The sequence below is a fragment of the Phodopus roborovskii genome, unplaced genomic scaffold, assembly GCF_943737965.1.
Source record: "Phodopus roborovskii unplaced genomic scaffold, PHOROB, whole genome shotgun sequence".
Lineage (NCBI taxonomy): Eukaryota > Metazoa > Chordata > Mammalia > Rodentia > Cricetidae > Phodopus > Phodopus roborovskii.
Genome location: NW_026126517.1, coordinates 18690260 through 18704254, shown reverse-complemented (window position 1 = coordinate 18704254; position 13995 = coordinate 18690260).

The window sequence follows — 13995 nt, the reverse complement described above, 5'->3', positions numbered from 1 at the left end:
GGCACTTACACTTACAAGCACATACCTAGACACAGTTAAAAATAAAATAACTACTGATGACTCCCTCTTGGAAGAAGACGGGGAAGCTAATGAAGTGAGCATTTGTAAGACTTCCCAAGATACGTAAGTGGTATATAAGTGGTTGGCTGTTGCTAGGAGGAGAGACTTTGGAGTGATACAGTTGACCAGAGTTTGTCCTTGCTCCTGTATATAATCCCAATAGACTCAATGGCTCATATGGCCAGATTTAGAGAAATCACACAAAAAAAGGAAGAAAAAAAGAAAGAAAAGCTAATTTAAAGAAGCTAGTGTGGAAGAAGAGGGATACTGACTAGGAAACGGGTATGACTGATGCTTTCAAACATTCACTTATAAAGTAAATGGAATCTCCTGTGCATCCAGGTGTGTGTGATTCCCACTCTTTAGAATAACTGAGAATATGATACCCATTTGTATCATTTTCTCTATTCTGTGGTTCAGACAAAACAGGTAGGGAGGGCATGCTTGTAGGGAACCCCAGAGCAAAGTTAGCATCTTAACAACCATCTTTCCTGCTACTCTCTTAGATACTAACATGCTGGTAATTTTCCATTCCCCTATGGCTGTTCTCTTGTTAAACATATGATGCAGCCTGACCCTAAAAGAGTTCCAGATGCAGGCTTATCATATAGCAACTTATAGCAGAACACCTGCATCCTGCGTGTAAGGACATTCTGCCTCCCTCACATCCTCCCTTTGGCCCATTCCCTCCCACTACTTAAATCCTGTGGTTATATTCATTAAACGAGACTTGATCAGAATACTGTCTTGTCTCCTCTCAAGTCTCGAATCCCCTCATTCTCACTTCCTCCCTCACCCCCCCCCCCTCGACTGACCACTAGAGCTGGGGCAGATGCTAATGTGCTGTGGATATAGTAAACAGTATTAGGTAGCACACATGGAAGTGCTCTGTGACATCAGCTTCCTTTTGAAAGACAGGTCAGAAAGAAACAGCTAAGTTTTCAGGATGCCAACACCCTCCACAATGCAATGCTCACAGTCAGCTCCCTGACACCCATCTCATCTTGAATGGAGATGCTTTTCATGTAACAAGACAGTTTTGAGAAGGTAGGGGAGGAATGTTGTTGGTAGACAGAACAGAATATTCTTTAAATTAAAAAAAAAATACTAAGTATGGGCTATGGTGTCACAAACCATATAGCATGCCTTCAAACCCAGTACTCAAGAGGCAGAGGCAGGAAGATCTCTGAGTTTGAGGGCAGCCTGGTCTAAAAAGCAATTGCCAGGACAGCTAAGACTACACAGAGAAACCCTGTCTCAAAGCAACAAAAACAAAATTACTGAATGGAGGTCACACTGGTGGGTGTAACCCTTCCACAGAACCATGGCATCATTCCTTTGCTTGTCTCTAATGGTCTGTTTGCTCGTGTTTCACATCTTCCTTACAAACTCCTTTAGGGCAGACCTGAATGGTTTGGTTTGGTTTTGTTTTTGATTGCACTTTTCACTGGTAGTGACTAGCACAGAAACAGAAATGTACCTCTAATAAATGAATGCATGGGCGAATGAATGAGGCGGAAAGCCAGAAGGTGTGAAGCTTCTCTCCAGCCTAAGCAGCACTTCACAGAGCACCTGTCTCTGATATAATCAAGGTGAAACTTGTGGAATTAGCCTTGCCAGCTTTCAAACCCGCACCTTCTTCATCTGGAAGGGCCAGGCACCTCCATACCTGGTGCCAGCACTTCTCAAGCATTTGTGCACACAAGAAACTCTCGAGACTCAGGTGAGGTGACTAAAGTCCGATTTAACTCCAGGGACGACTTCCTACTCAAGTTGACTAAAAGCAGCCCAGCAAACCACCTGAGGAAGCCTCGCCTTTGTCTCCCTCAGTGTGGAGATTATCCGGGAATGTGTTCCCACCCCCAAATTGATACAGTGTGGCTAGTGGTGTCCTTTAAAGAGGGGGTCGTTGGGGAGGCAGAGTATGCTACATAAAGAGTTTCTCCTACCACCTCGCAGAGTACCCAGATAAATAATAGTTCCTTTTTCCTCCCTCTCTCTCTCTCTCTCTCTCTCTCTCTCTCTCTCTCTCTCTCTCTCTCTCTCTCTCTCTCTCTCCATCCCTACTTAAGTCGATGGGGCTTGGGGGCAGGGAATCCAGTTGTTGAAACTTTTCTGGGACATCTACTTGGAGTTCTGGAATTTGTGAAAAATTGAGGCTTCCTAAACAACAAAGAAAGCCAGATTCTGGAAAAAGCCCACGCCCCTCCAAGGATGCTCGTGTGAAAAGGGACCTCATGCGGGAACCTTAGCTGGCTAGGTCGCTTTGCCAAGGTGCTCACAACTGCAAAATCTTAAGAAAACAAGCAAGCTGAGGAGGTGGGATGCCATCTCCAAGCCAAGGGTTGAGGCCTCCCTTCACCCGGATGCTCAGACGTCGGCCCCGCCTCCACTCCCTCCCTCCCTCCTGGCGGTTACGGCTGAGCAGCCTCGGGTCCCGGGTTAAACAAAGAGACTGCTGTGCCTTAAGGGGGGGGGGGGATCTTTCTTCTTCCTTCGTGAAATAGGTGATATGTGGAAAATTAATAACAGGAAATGCCGCAGCCAAAAATGAGACAGTATTTTTCTTCAAGGGATCTGGTCCCCCTCCTTCTCCCTCTTCATACCCCTCCCCTGCCATCCTGCAGTTCAGCCACCGGGCGCAGACAGCCAACCCCACCATCCCACCCCACCCCATCCCGACACACACACTCCTCAGTCACCGTCCGTCCTACCGCCTAAAACTCTTTTATTATCAGTTGAGTCACGTCTCCTGCCAAGTAAAAGGTCATTTCAGGTCATCTTGGAGACTAAAGGACGGGATAATGTATTCAAAGGTGCTGAAATTGGCAAGTGTATGTATGTATGAATGAATGTATGCATGTATGCATGCATATGAGAGAGGGCAGAGAGAGAGAGAGAGAGAGAGAGAGAGAGAGAGAGAGAGAGAGAGAGAGAGAGAGCCAGCAGGCACAGCCCTGCACTGAATAGAAGGAAATGTTTCAGAGCATGACAGGCGCTGCTACCAATCTGTAGCTAATTCCTTATTTAAAAAAAAAAAAAAAATAAGAAGAAGAAGAAGGATGCGGTTTATAATTGTGTGCTGCCTAGAGGGTAATTAAAGTTTCTAATTGTTCTCGTCCAGAATCTCATTTCTGGCCATTCATCAGAGAAAGAGAGAACTGGGTTGCAAAAGTGCGTGTTGTAGAGAGGAGCTTGGACGGGGGCGGGGACACTCGGGAAGAGGGCAGGCCCGGTCCTGGAACCCGGAATAGAATCTGACTGCCTGGCGCTCTAAGAGGGCTTTGGAAGCACCAGCGGTTAATCCGGCAGCGGGTATAAGTGTTTCCATTAGCACATACAGACTGCTTTGTTTTGAGATGAGGAAAACAAAACTTGCAAGTATTATTTTTTCTATGCTATTTACAGAGAAATGGCCTATTTAAAAAAAAAATCTCCTACTAAAGAAGATGCCTTCTACTTTGATTTGTTAGTTCAGTGCCATTTCAATAAAGACAATTGGCAGTCTCTGAATTCCTGCCAACTACATTTTTTCCTTCTTTCCGTTCCTGTTCCCACTGCTGTATTTGAATGCCCTGGATTGGCTTCGCAGTTTTGTTTTGTTTTTTGTTGTTGTTGTTGTCTGTTTGTTTGTTTTTGGTTTTGGTTTTTGGTTTTTTTCCTAAGAAACAAGAACCAGTCTTCTTCTTCTTCAGTTCTTTTCTTTCTTTCTTCCTTCCTTCCTTTTTTCTTTTCTTCTTCTTCTTCTTCTTCTTCTTCTTCTTCTTCTTCTTCTTCTTCTTCTTCTTCTCCTTCTTCTTCTTCTTCTTCTTCTTTTTAATAAGATGCATGCCAACAGCAATCTGTCCAGGGAGCTGGAAGTTTGGGTAATAAATTATTTGCTCCCAAATTCCAAAAGTCTCTTCCATGGAAATTCCCCACCCACCCTGCATTTCCAACAATAGCCTCTGCTCCTCCCTGTCTTCATCTTAGCCATCTAGTTTGCTTCCTGTTGCTGTGACAAAACCTTGGGAGAAAGGGGCTTATTTCATCTTATATAATCCATCATGAGGGAAACATACCAAGGCAGCAATTCAGGGCAGGGGCTTAAGACAGAAACCATGATGAATTCTGCTTGCTGACTTTCTCCCAAGTTCACCTTCAGCTGCCTTTCTTATACATACCAAGACCACCTGTCCAGGGGTAGCACCGCCCACAGAAAGCTAGGTCCCTCTCCATCAATTAGCAACCAAGAAAATGTTCCTACAGACATACCCACAAGCCAATCTGATAGAGGCAATTCCTCAACTGATGCTACCTCTTGTTAGGAGTCTCAAGTTTGTGACAAGTTGATAAAAACTAGCCAGCCAACAACACCTTAGTCAAGATCTATATACCATTCCCCGTTCATGCCACACCCTCACGTTACCTGGAGGAGACTTCAGCAACCACAGCAAAAAACAAAGAGACAGTTAAAAACACACCTTTCTTCCTGGACCCCTCCTGGAGCATCACCACTCCCAAGGTGGCCATTCTGGCAACAGCCTTTTCCTCCCCCATGGTTCAACTCTCATTAAGCACCTCCACCATGGTTCAACTCTCATTGCAGCCAGGCACATTCACTGAAGCTACACCCACCACCTCACCTAGCTACTGCTAGAGCCACATTTCTGAGAAACAAAATCATTTTTGTTCCATGGTAGCTATTAAGCACATAAAAAACTGTTTTCTGGATGTTTGAAGAGAACAAATTACATCTGCATATAGGAGTAATTATTGTGTAAGATGGCAGTCATAATACACAACCAACCATGGGTTTCGGGACAGATGCTTAGCTTTAGCTCAAGTAAGCAGCTGGCTGGACAGTAACTGAAATGCTATACACCAGTGCTTACCATAGACAATGGTCATGGCAGTCACACATAACTAGAAAGATCTCTCATTCCACTGTTGATTTCTTACCAGTTAGTTAGAGGTTTGGGGAGGGAAAGGCCCGCAGAAAATCTTGATAATGGAACTTGAAGCTTGTCAATACCGCAGCAACAAGATATACATCCAGCATATTGCTATTGATGGAATCAATTATCAAGATGAATAGAACAATAATACACTCCCATGGTCCTGTCTTTCCAGGTCACCTAGAGTAGAAGGAGAGTCTAAAGGTTGACTTGAAATTCTAACAGACTCAAAATACAAGCATGCATTTTCTAGAACCTCTGGGGAAAGAACAAAATGAAGGACTTCAAAATGCATGAAGTGGTTACTGTTCATTATGCACTACACTTGAATATAACTGAATAGGTATAATTAAACCTTCTACCAATGAAGAAACTGACAGTCAAGATCAGTCACTTGGACAATGTCACATGACTAAGAAGAGAAAGAGAAATTCCTTGACATTTTTGAGAACACTTGCTTGTGGAACCTAGCTTCATTTCATGCATGTTCACTTTCAAATGAATGTGTGCCGTGAAAGTGTCACTGTTTTATGTATGAAGAAACTACGATTCAAGAAATGTATGTTAACTTGTTCCAAATCACAGACCTAAGAAATGAAGGAGCCAAAACTCAAAGTCACCTCAATCTGGTTCTCACAGTGCCTGTTTAGTGTTTTTCCCATTAGCTAGAGAAAGAAGAGTAAAAGATTAATTCTCAGCCCTGTTCCCAATATGACACTACACAAGATATCCCCTTTCCTAGAAGGCTTCTCTCAGGAAAACTAACATTAGCTCTTATATACTGTTCAGGATTGTCATCACTTAAAAGCCCCATGGGTCTACCAAAATGATACCTCACACAGTTTTATGGAAATTACACATAATTAGCATTTGGGTATAGATTTTAAATTAAGATTTCACTAGTGATGTTTGTTTTATGTCTCAAAGACTTCAAAAAGGAAATTTCCATAGCATTCTCTCATTTTAGCTATTGACTATCAGTCTAAGACCATTTTTAATGTAGCTATCAAATCTATCATTTTCTATTGATTTGGCCATTTCAGTTAGTGGAATTTGCCTATTCAACAAATAACAAATACCTACTAGGTAGTAGGCAATGTTCTAAATGTTTGAGATACATCGCTCTGGTATGACTGACTAAACAGTGTCATCAGTTACTATCTAGGAAACAAAGAGCAGAGAAGGAGGCAGAGAAATTGGAATGGTTTGGAAGCAAAAGTGATGAATCAAGATTTTACAGATTAAATCAAGCCTTAGATGTCTACAAAAGCACTTACCCTGCAGCATACTAAGCAGAAAGAAATAAGGGTGTGGCCTAAGAAACATAGTAGGTCTGAAATATAGACTTGGGAGCCAGTGAATTGTTGCAGGTGGTAGCTCAAGCTCTGGTGACTAAGATCACCCACAGCACAATAAAGTGAGAAGAAGACAACATAGTCTATGATGATTATGTACTCCTCCCAGTTGCATAGGTAGCAAAGTAGACCATGGGTTTCATTCATTCCACACACCCTTACTGTGTTTGATGCTCATAATACAATACAAATGCAGCTTTGGGACTATATAATAAAAGATCATTAATAAAGCCCAGTGTCCACAAGGCTGAAGAAATGGCTCAGCAGTTAAGAACACTTAACAGCTCTTGCAGAGGATCTAAGCTCAGTTCTCATCATGGTGGCTCAAAGCCATCTGCATCTGTAACTCCAGCCCCAGGGGATCCAATGCGTTCTTCTGCACCCCTTTCCCCACCATGGGCACCAGACACATATGAGGTGCACATAAATACACTCAAACAAAGATTAGTATCCATAGAAGTATCTACATTCTTTCTGGAAGAAAAATAAACACACAGGCAATACAGGTTCATAGCAGAAATGGCATTTAAATCTGACCTTGACTAATAAATAGGGTAGAAAATATCAGAAACTATCTGATCTAAGTAATTTTTAGGCAGAACAGACACTTGGGAAATTATAATATTAGAATAAAACAAACACATAGTAACAAGAAACACAATATGATGAAAGAGTATGTTTTGGAACCAGATTAGTGGAGTAGGCATTAAAAGAAAGAAAGAAAGAAAGAAAGAAAGAAAGAAAGAAAGGAAGGAAGAAAGAAAGAAAGAAAGAAAGAAAGAAAGAAAGAAACACAATATGATGAAAGAGTATGTTTTGGAACCAGATTAGTGGAGTAGGCATTAAAAGAAAGAAAGAAAGAAAGAAAGAAAGAAAGAAAGAAAGAAAGAAGAAAGAAAGAAGAAATGTTTAAAAGAAAGAAAAATGGGAAAGCCTCTGTATTACTGGAAAGTAGGGTTTCATGGGTCAAAAAAAAAAAAAAAAACACAAAAACAAAAAACAAACAAACCATGAAGAGGAAAAAGAGATGAGAACAAAGCTAGAAAGACTAAGAGGGCAGGCAGGCTGACCAACACTCTCAAGTTGCAACTAACAGCAACAAATTTAAACTCGTTTACAGTGGGGGAAGATAGGATGTGAAGATCTTTAAAGTATGACTGGTGTGGAATCCCATAGGACCCAGAGGGATGGAAGAGCCTGTGTTGCAGGGAGTAGGAAGCTTGTCCCATTGGGAAGTCAGACAGGATTGCTTCTCTCTCATCTCCCTGTCTGTCTGCTTCATCTTCTCCCTTTCTTTCTCTGCTCTCAGTCTTGTGCTGAAAAGTGGGTGCCTGACAACCCAAGAGCCTGAATGTGTACTTCGTCCATATTCCAGCAGGAGGCTATTTACCTTGAAGATGGTGGTGTCTTCCTAGTTTTGCACCTGAAGCCAAGGCCTGGCTGTGTCCAAGCCACACCTGCTAAACATTTGGGAAATCAGGTGATGACTTAAGACAATGGTTCTTGTGCAGTGAAGTTTGAACAAACTAACAAAAGTGACTTTAGGTTCCTTTGTCAGTGCTGCAATAGACAGACACAAATCAAAGATAGAATGTATCTGTGGTGGTTTGGATAAAAATGTCTCCATAGACTCATAGGGTCTTATTGGAAATATGGCATTGTTGGAGGTATTATGTCACTGGGGGGTGGGCTTGGAGGTTTCAGATGTTCAAGCCAGGCCCAGTGTTTCACTCTCTCTTTCTGCTGCCTGCAGTTCATATATAGACCACGAGCTACCTCTCCAGCACCATGTCACTCTGTGTGCCACCATGCTTCCGGCCATGACATAATGAACTAAACTTCTGAACTGTAAACCAGCTCCAATTAAATGTTTTCCTTTGTATGAGTTGCCATGATCATAGTGTCTCTTCACAACAATAGAAATCCTAAGATAGCACCCTTTAATGCTTGGTGATGATTAACACAGAGGGACTTTTATTTAGATTTGGTTCCAGTGTTTGGTCAAAAAATACAGACAAGAAGATCCTATGTAGACATTCCCAAATAGCCTACATGAGTAAATAATAGAAACAGTAGGTAAAGCTAGCCAGCTTGCAGGACCCAAGGTGCTGTGAGTAGAATTGTGTCTCCCAAAATATATGATGAAAGTTTAGCCTCTAGTCCCTATGAATGTGAACTTACATGGAAATAGTCTTTACAGACACAATCATGTTAAAACATGGCCACACTAGACTAAGATGAGCCTTTCATACAATGACTAGCATCTTTCTATCTTATTTCAAGATTGAGAAGTGCAATGGTAAGTTAGTTTGATACTGGCTTAAGGCACAGAATAGATCATTAATCAGAGACAGACATACATGTGTGGCCTACCAATTCAAAGTAAAAGAACCAGGATGTTTCAACATGGATTGGAATACACTAAAATAATTAACATCTATGTGTGAAAATACTTCAACCCTTCACTATACACAAAAAAAAATTAACTTGAAATGAGCCATAGATAAATCTAAAACTGTAAGATGTCCAAAGTCAAATATGAGATCAAATCTTTGTGTGCCTTAATTAAGCAGTTTTTATACAAGACCCTAAAAACAACAACAACATGACCTATGTATGACAGCAGCTTAACAAGCTAGGGAAACAAATTTCTAGTACATAAAACAGTGTGAACATATCTACTGAGGGTCTGGAGAGAAGATTCTACAGTTAATAACACTTGCTGCTCTTGCAGAAGACCTAGGTTCAATTCCCAGCATCCACATCTGTAAATCCAGTTCCAGGAAATCCATTACCCTCTTCTAGTCACTAGACATGCACATGGTACACATATGAGCACACATTTATGAACATAAAACATTTAAATATATCTTTAAAAGGTTATTGAAAGAAGCCAAATTTGACTTAACAATCTTGAGAAGAACAAACAAGCAAAAAAAAAAAAAAAAAAAAAAAAAAAATCCCTAATGACAGAAACAAGATCACTGACTGGAGACAAAAATAGAAGTAAGAAATTTATAGCAAAGGAGAATAAAGACACATTTAGGGCAGACAGGAATGTGTCATATCCTCAACAGGAATATGATTACATGAAATTTTGTGTGTGAGTGTGCACAAGCGTGTGTGTGTGTGTGTGTGTGTGTGTGTGTGTGTGTGTATGTATGTGTGTTGTGCTGTGTGCTGTTTGTGTGAAGAACTTGTTGAGTAGTGTGCTTTAAAAGAATAAATTTTAGCCAGGCAGTGATGGCACACACCTTTAATCCCAGCACTCAGGAGGCAAAGGCAGATAGGTCTCTGAGTTTGAGGCCAGCCTGATCTATAGAGCAAGTTCCAGGACACCCAGGGCTACACAGTGAAACCCTGTCTCGAAAAAAACAAAAAGAAAAAAGTCAATTAAACATCAATGAAACTAACCAGAATGGTTAAGAAATAAACTGACTATTTTAACCATTTGCAAATTCACTAAGATCTAATTGTTTTCACTGTATGGCCATAAAATAAGAGCAAGCATGTGCACAATGTATGAGCAAATTTGAAACAAACTTTCCATTTTCTGCTTTTACAAGAAGCAGGATCTGCATTCGCTTCTTTCCACATCCTCCTCAAACTACTGGCTGTCTGTTAACCTCTTCCTGGATCTGGGCATCTCCCCAGGAAAAACATATGAGGAAAATCTAAAGAGAAAGAGATGGTTTCACTGTCACCTGGCCATTTCTGTGACTTCTTTTGGACTGTGGCTGATCTGAACCCAACTAGTCCAGTTTCTCAATGCTGTCTATGCCACTTTGGCCTCTCAGCAGTCACTCCCCTAGGTCAGCATGAGAAACCATTTTCCTTGAACAGATCATTGACCCAGATTAAAATACACTGACAGACCACACACCGAACAGGTCTCCTGGTGAAGATGAACCTCGAGCCAACTTCTGAAGGAAGACTGGAACAAGAGTTGTCAGACAGCAAACTGAAGGAAATTGCCTGAAGCAGGGGAGAGGCTGAAAAAGAGAAAACTGTCTGCCTGACTGCTTCAATGAAAATCTGCTTTAGGAGAGTAGAACAGACCCCACAAGGTCCACTCACCCGTGAAAAGCACAGATTTCCTGTGCCTCCCTCCTGCCTTCTCTCCTTCAGACTCTCCAGCAGGGCCAAGCTGCTTCTTGTTCAAACATTTGTGCACGTTCCCCACCTCACATACACGCACCACAGCTCTGCAGGGTAACACTCTCTCTGATATGTCTCAATGTTCCAATCGGATCACAACTTGCCTTTCCAGTAACTAACGCTCCTACAAAACTCTCCCATAGGCTGGCATGGTTGCTCACACCTTTAATCCCAGATGAAGGGACTCTAGTCAGCCTAGGTCTGGCACACATGACTCTAGCAGGCCTTGCCCCTCTCCCCCATTCCCTCTGCCTTGCTAAAAAAAACCATTAGATTACATTCCTGAAGCTAGCCACCAAGGTCTATTCCCTTATTTGGCCATTTCTTCCTCCTGAGACTACCAAGGTCCAGTTATCAAAGTATTGAAATCTAACAATCAAAAGCCCTTTAGTTCACCTAATTGACATCCTCAATTAAAATTAAACACCTCATTCTAACATGAGGTTTTCCCCATTACCTTTATAAACCACATTTTCCTATGAGCCACATCTGTCTCCTCTCTATCCAGAAGTAGTCCTTTGTTCCTCCAGGACAAATACCCCTGCCTCCTTTCCCTTGCCCCCTTCCTCTTTTCCCTCATTTTCTATCTCCTTTACCACCACATCCTAGTCCATTCCAACACAGACCCCCCCCCTTTTTCTCTTAAAAATGATACCCGCAAGGTCATTTTCTGCTGTTTTTCTGCCACAGTCAGAAAGCAGTCACTTAAGCTTTTCTTCCCTGCTTAATAAAAGATCTCTCCTTGAAAACACGTACTTGAGTGTAGTTCGTGCATAATCTGGAGTCTAGGAGAAAGCCCCCACTGTGTGGGAGTTCCCTTCACCTCCATTCAGAGAGACAGAGATAAGCAGATCTCTGTGAGTTGGAAGTCAGGCTGGACTGCATAGTAAAACCCTTTCTCAGCAAGAGATAACAGAGAGACAGAGACAGAGAAAAGAAAGATAAGACTCAAGAAGTAAACAACTCACAGATCTCAGGAAGTCCCTGAAACTTGCAAGATTCACAGACCCTCCCTCCCTTTGACTATGGAATGATAAGAACAGAATCTCCAACTTGATGAGCTGCCTTCAAGTCTTTCAGAGAGCTTCAGGGTTCTAGGTTTGGCCTTTTGGTGGTATAGGTATCTTCAAGTCACTCACAATCCTGTAAGTAATCACTTACCCATACCACTGTAAATAACCCCCCAAAATTCACTAATTCACCAAGTTGTACTTTGGTATTACCATAACTCTGTTTTGTCCTCAGTTCCTGATGTAGAGTGACCTTTGGTTAACAACTCCTTTGAGGATCAAACAACTCTTTCACAGGGTTCCCTAAGACCATCTGAAAACATGGATATTTACATTATACTTCATAACAGTAACAGAATTATAAAGTAGCAACAAAAATAATTTTATGGTTGGTGGTTGCCACATGAGGAACTTTATTAGAGGAGTGCAGCATTGGGAAGGTTGAGAATCACTGAAGTAGACATTGTTCATGTCTTCCCAAAGATAGTAAAGAGAAGTACCACAAAAGACCACCATCCATGTATGCAATCAGCAAGAACATTTCTTATCGCAAGAGTAATAATGGCAAAACGACTACCTTGAGAGAAGCTCTCCAGCTCCTTTTAAGCACAGCCAGGGGGAGTTTCAAGGACAGTTAGGTCAACCTATCTATGATTGGCTAAGCAAGCATGTCTGACTGGCTAGGGCTAGCAGTGGCTGGCTAGAGCTACAATTCTTCCATCTTTGGGCATGTTTGGACAAGTCCCAGGACCTGTCCATATTTGGTCATTGCCTTGGAGTACCCCAGGAGCCGTCTCAAGTCTGGCGTTATCCCTCTCACCTCTGTGTATGTGCAATCTCTCTCATTGTCCTTTTAGAAAACTGAAACTTGGGTCCAGCTGTAAAATGGGGAAAGTTCAGAACTTTCAGTCACAGAACAGTGACATGAATTAAATTAACCTTCTGAATCTTAAGCAAAGGAAAACTGTTAGCAAGCAGTGAGAAAAGAGACACAAAGAACCCGAATCCTGGCATTGCTTAGGCTTCATAATGGAACCATCTCCCGGGCTACAGCTCACAGAGGAGACAAGGGAAGAGTTTGGAGACACTGAAGCATATGGAATTTCCAAAGCAAAATATTAGAAGGGGAAACATCATAGTGTGTAAAAGATGTCTAGAGGAGAATGCTAATGTTTCTGCTAAGTACTGGCTGTAAAAAGGAAGGATACTGTCTGAGGTCAATTCAACAACCACCAGAAATGAAGAGTTCCAACTGTTCTTCTGGGTTTTGGGGTGGGAGAGCATCTTTTTGATATACACTCTCTATATATAACTCAGACTGGCCTCAGCCCACTTCAATCCCATCATTTTAGCCTCCTGGTTCTGGAATTGCAGGCCTGAACCACCATGCCCAGCTGGGATAAGCATTTCTAAAGTTCACTAAGCATTGGGAATAGCGTCCCTTATAACTCACCTGAATAAAGAAAACTTTTACACTTGAGCATCAAGGAAAAGGGTGTTATCTCAGTAAAACATAAATTAACTAAACAAAAGCAATGCTTAGAGTCTTCCCAGGAAGGAAAAAAAAAGATTAAAGCTAATTGCAAGTTACTTATATATGTTTTAGAAGAAAGCTCCAAACTTTAAAGAAATACAACAGAAATCTAGCATACAACAAAGTGAAATTCTTACTAGGTAGCCTTCAAACAATTGACTTTATTTAACTATTGGTTATAAGCCAAAAGTTGAAAACAACACAAGTGTCCATCTATAAATTAATGGGTACGTGAAATATATTGTATACTTTAAAAGGAATACTATTCAGCCTTAAAAAGCAAGGAGACCAAACATAGTGGTTCATGCCTATGTTTCTCTCATTAGGGTCTATCATTAGGCAGAAAGAGTACCAATTTTAGGTCAACCTGGGCTTAACAAGGTACATGCCAGCCTGAATTCTATACTAACAACCTACCCCAAATATGTATACATACAGGAATTCAAAACAGTAAGGCAATGAAATATATTGTACATAAAAATTTCTTAAGTACTAGTTATATAGAGTAGTCGTGGTTCATAGAAATACAAGATAGCATAGTGATTACTGGGGCCTGAAAGAGGAGGAAAATGAATTAGACATTACTAAGTATAAAGTTTCAGTTCTGAAGGAAGAAAACATTTCAGGAAATTGCATGTCCAACTTTAACACTAATCAGTTGTACATATCACATTACTTAAATGATTAACCTTTTGCTTGCATATATTTTATTGAAATTAAAATAATTTTCTATAAGCAAACAGGCATTCAAAGAAGCATAAAACACTTCTGCAAACCAAAGAACCAACATAAACCTACCCACATGGTACATAGAATAGGACTAGCATGCAGAAATATTAGAATAGGTACTGTAAATATAAACATACTCCACATGTCCAGGAAATTGTTAAAAAAAAAAAAAAAAACATTACCATGAGGAATAGAGAAGCAAGATGTGAAGA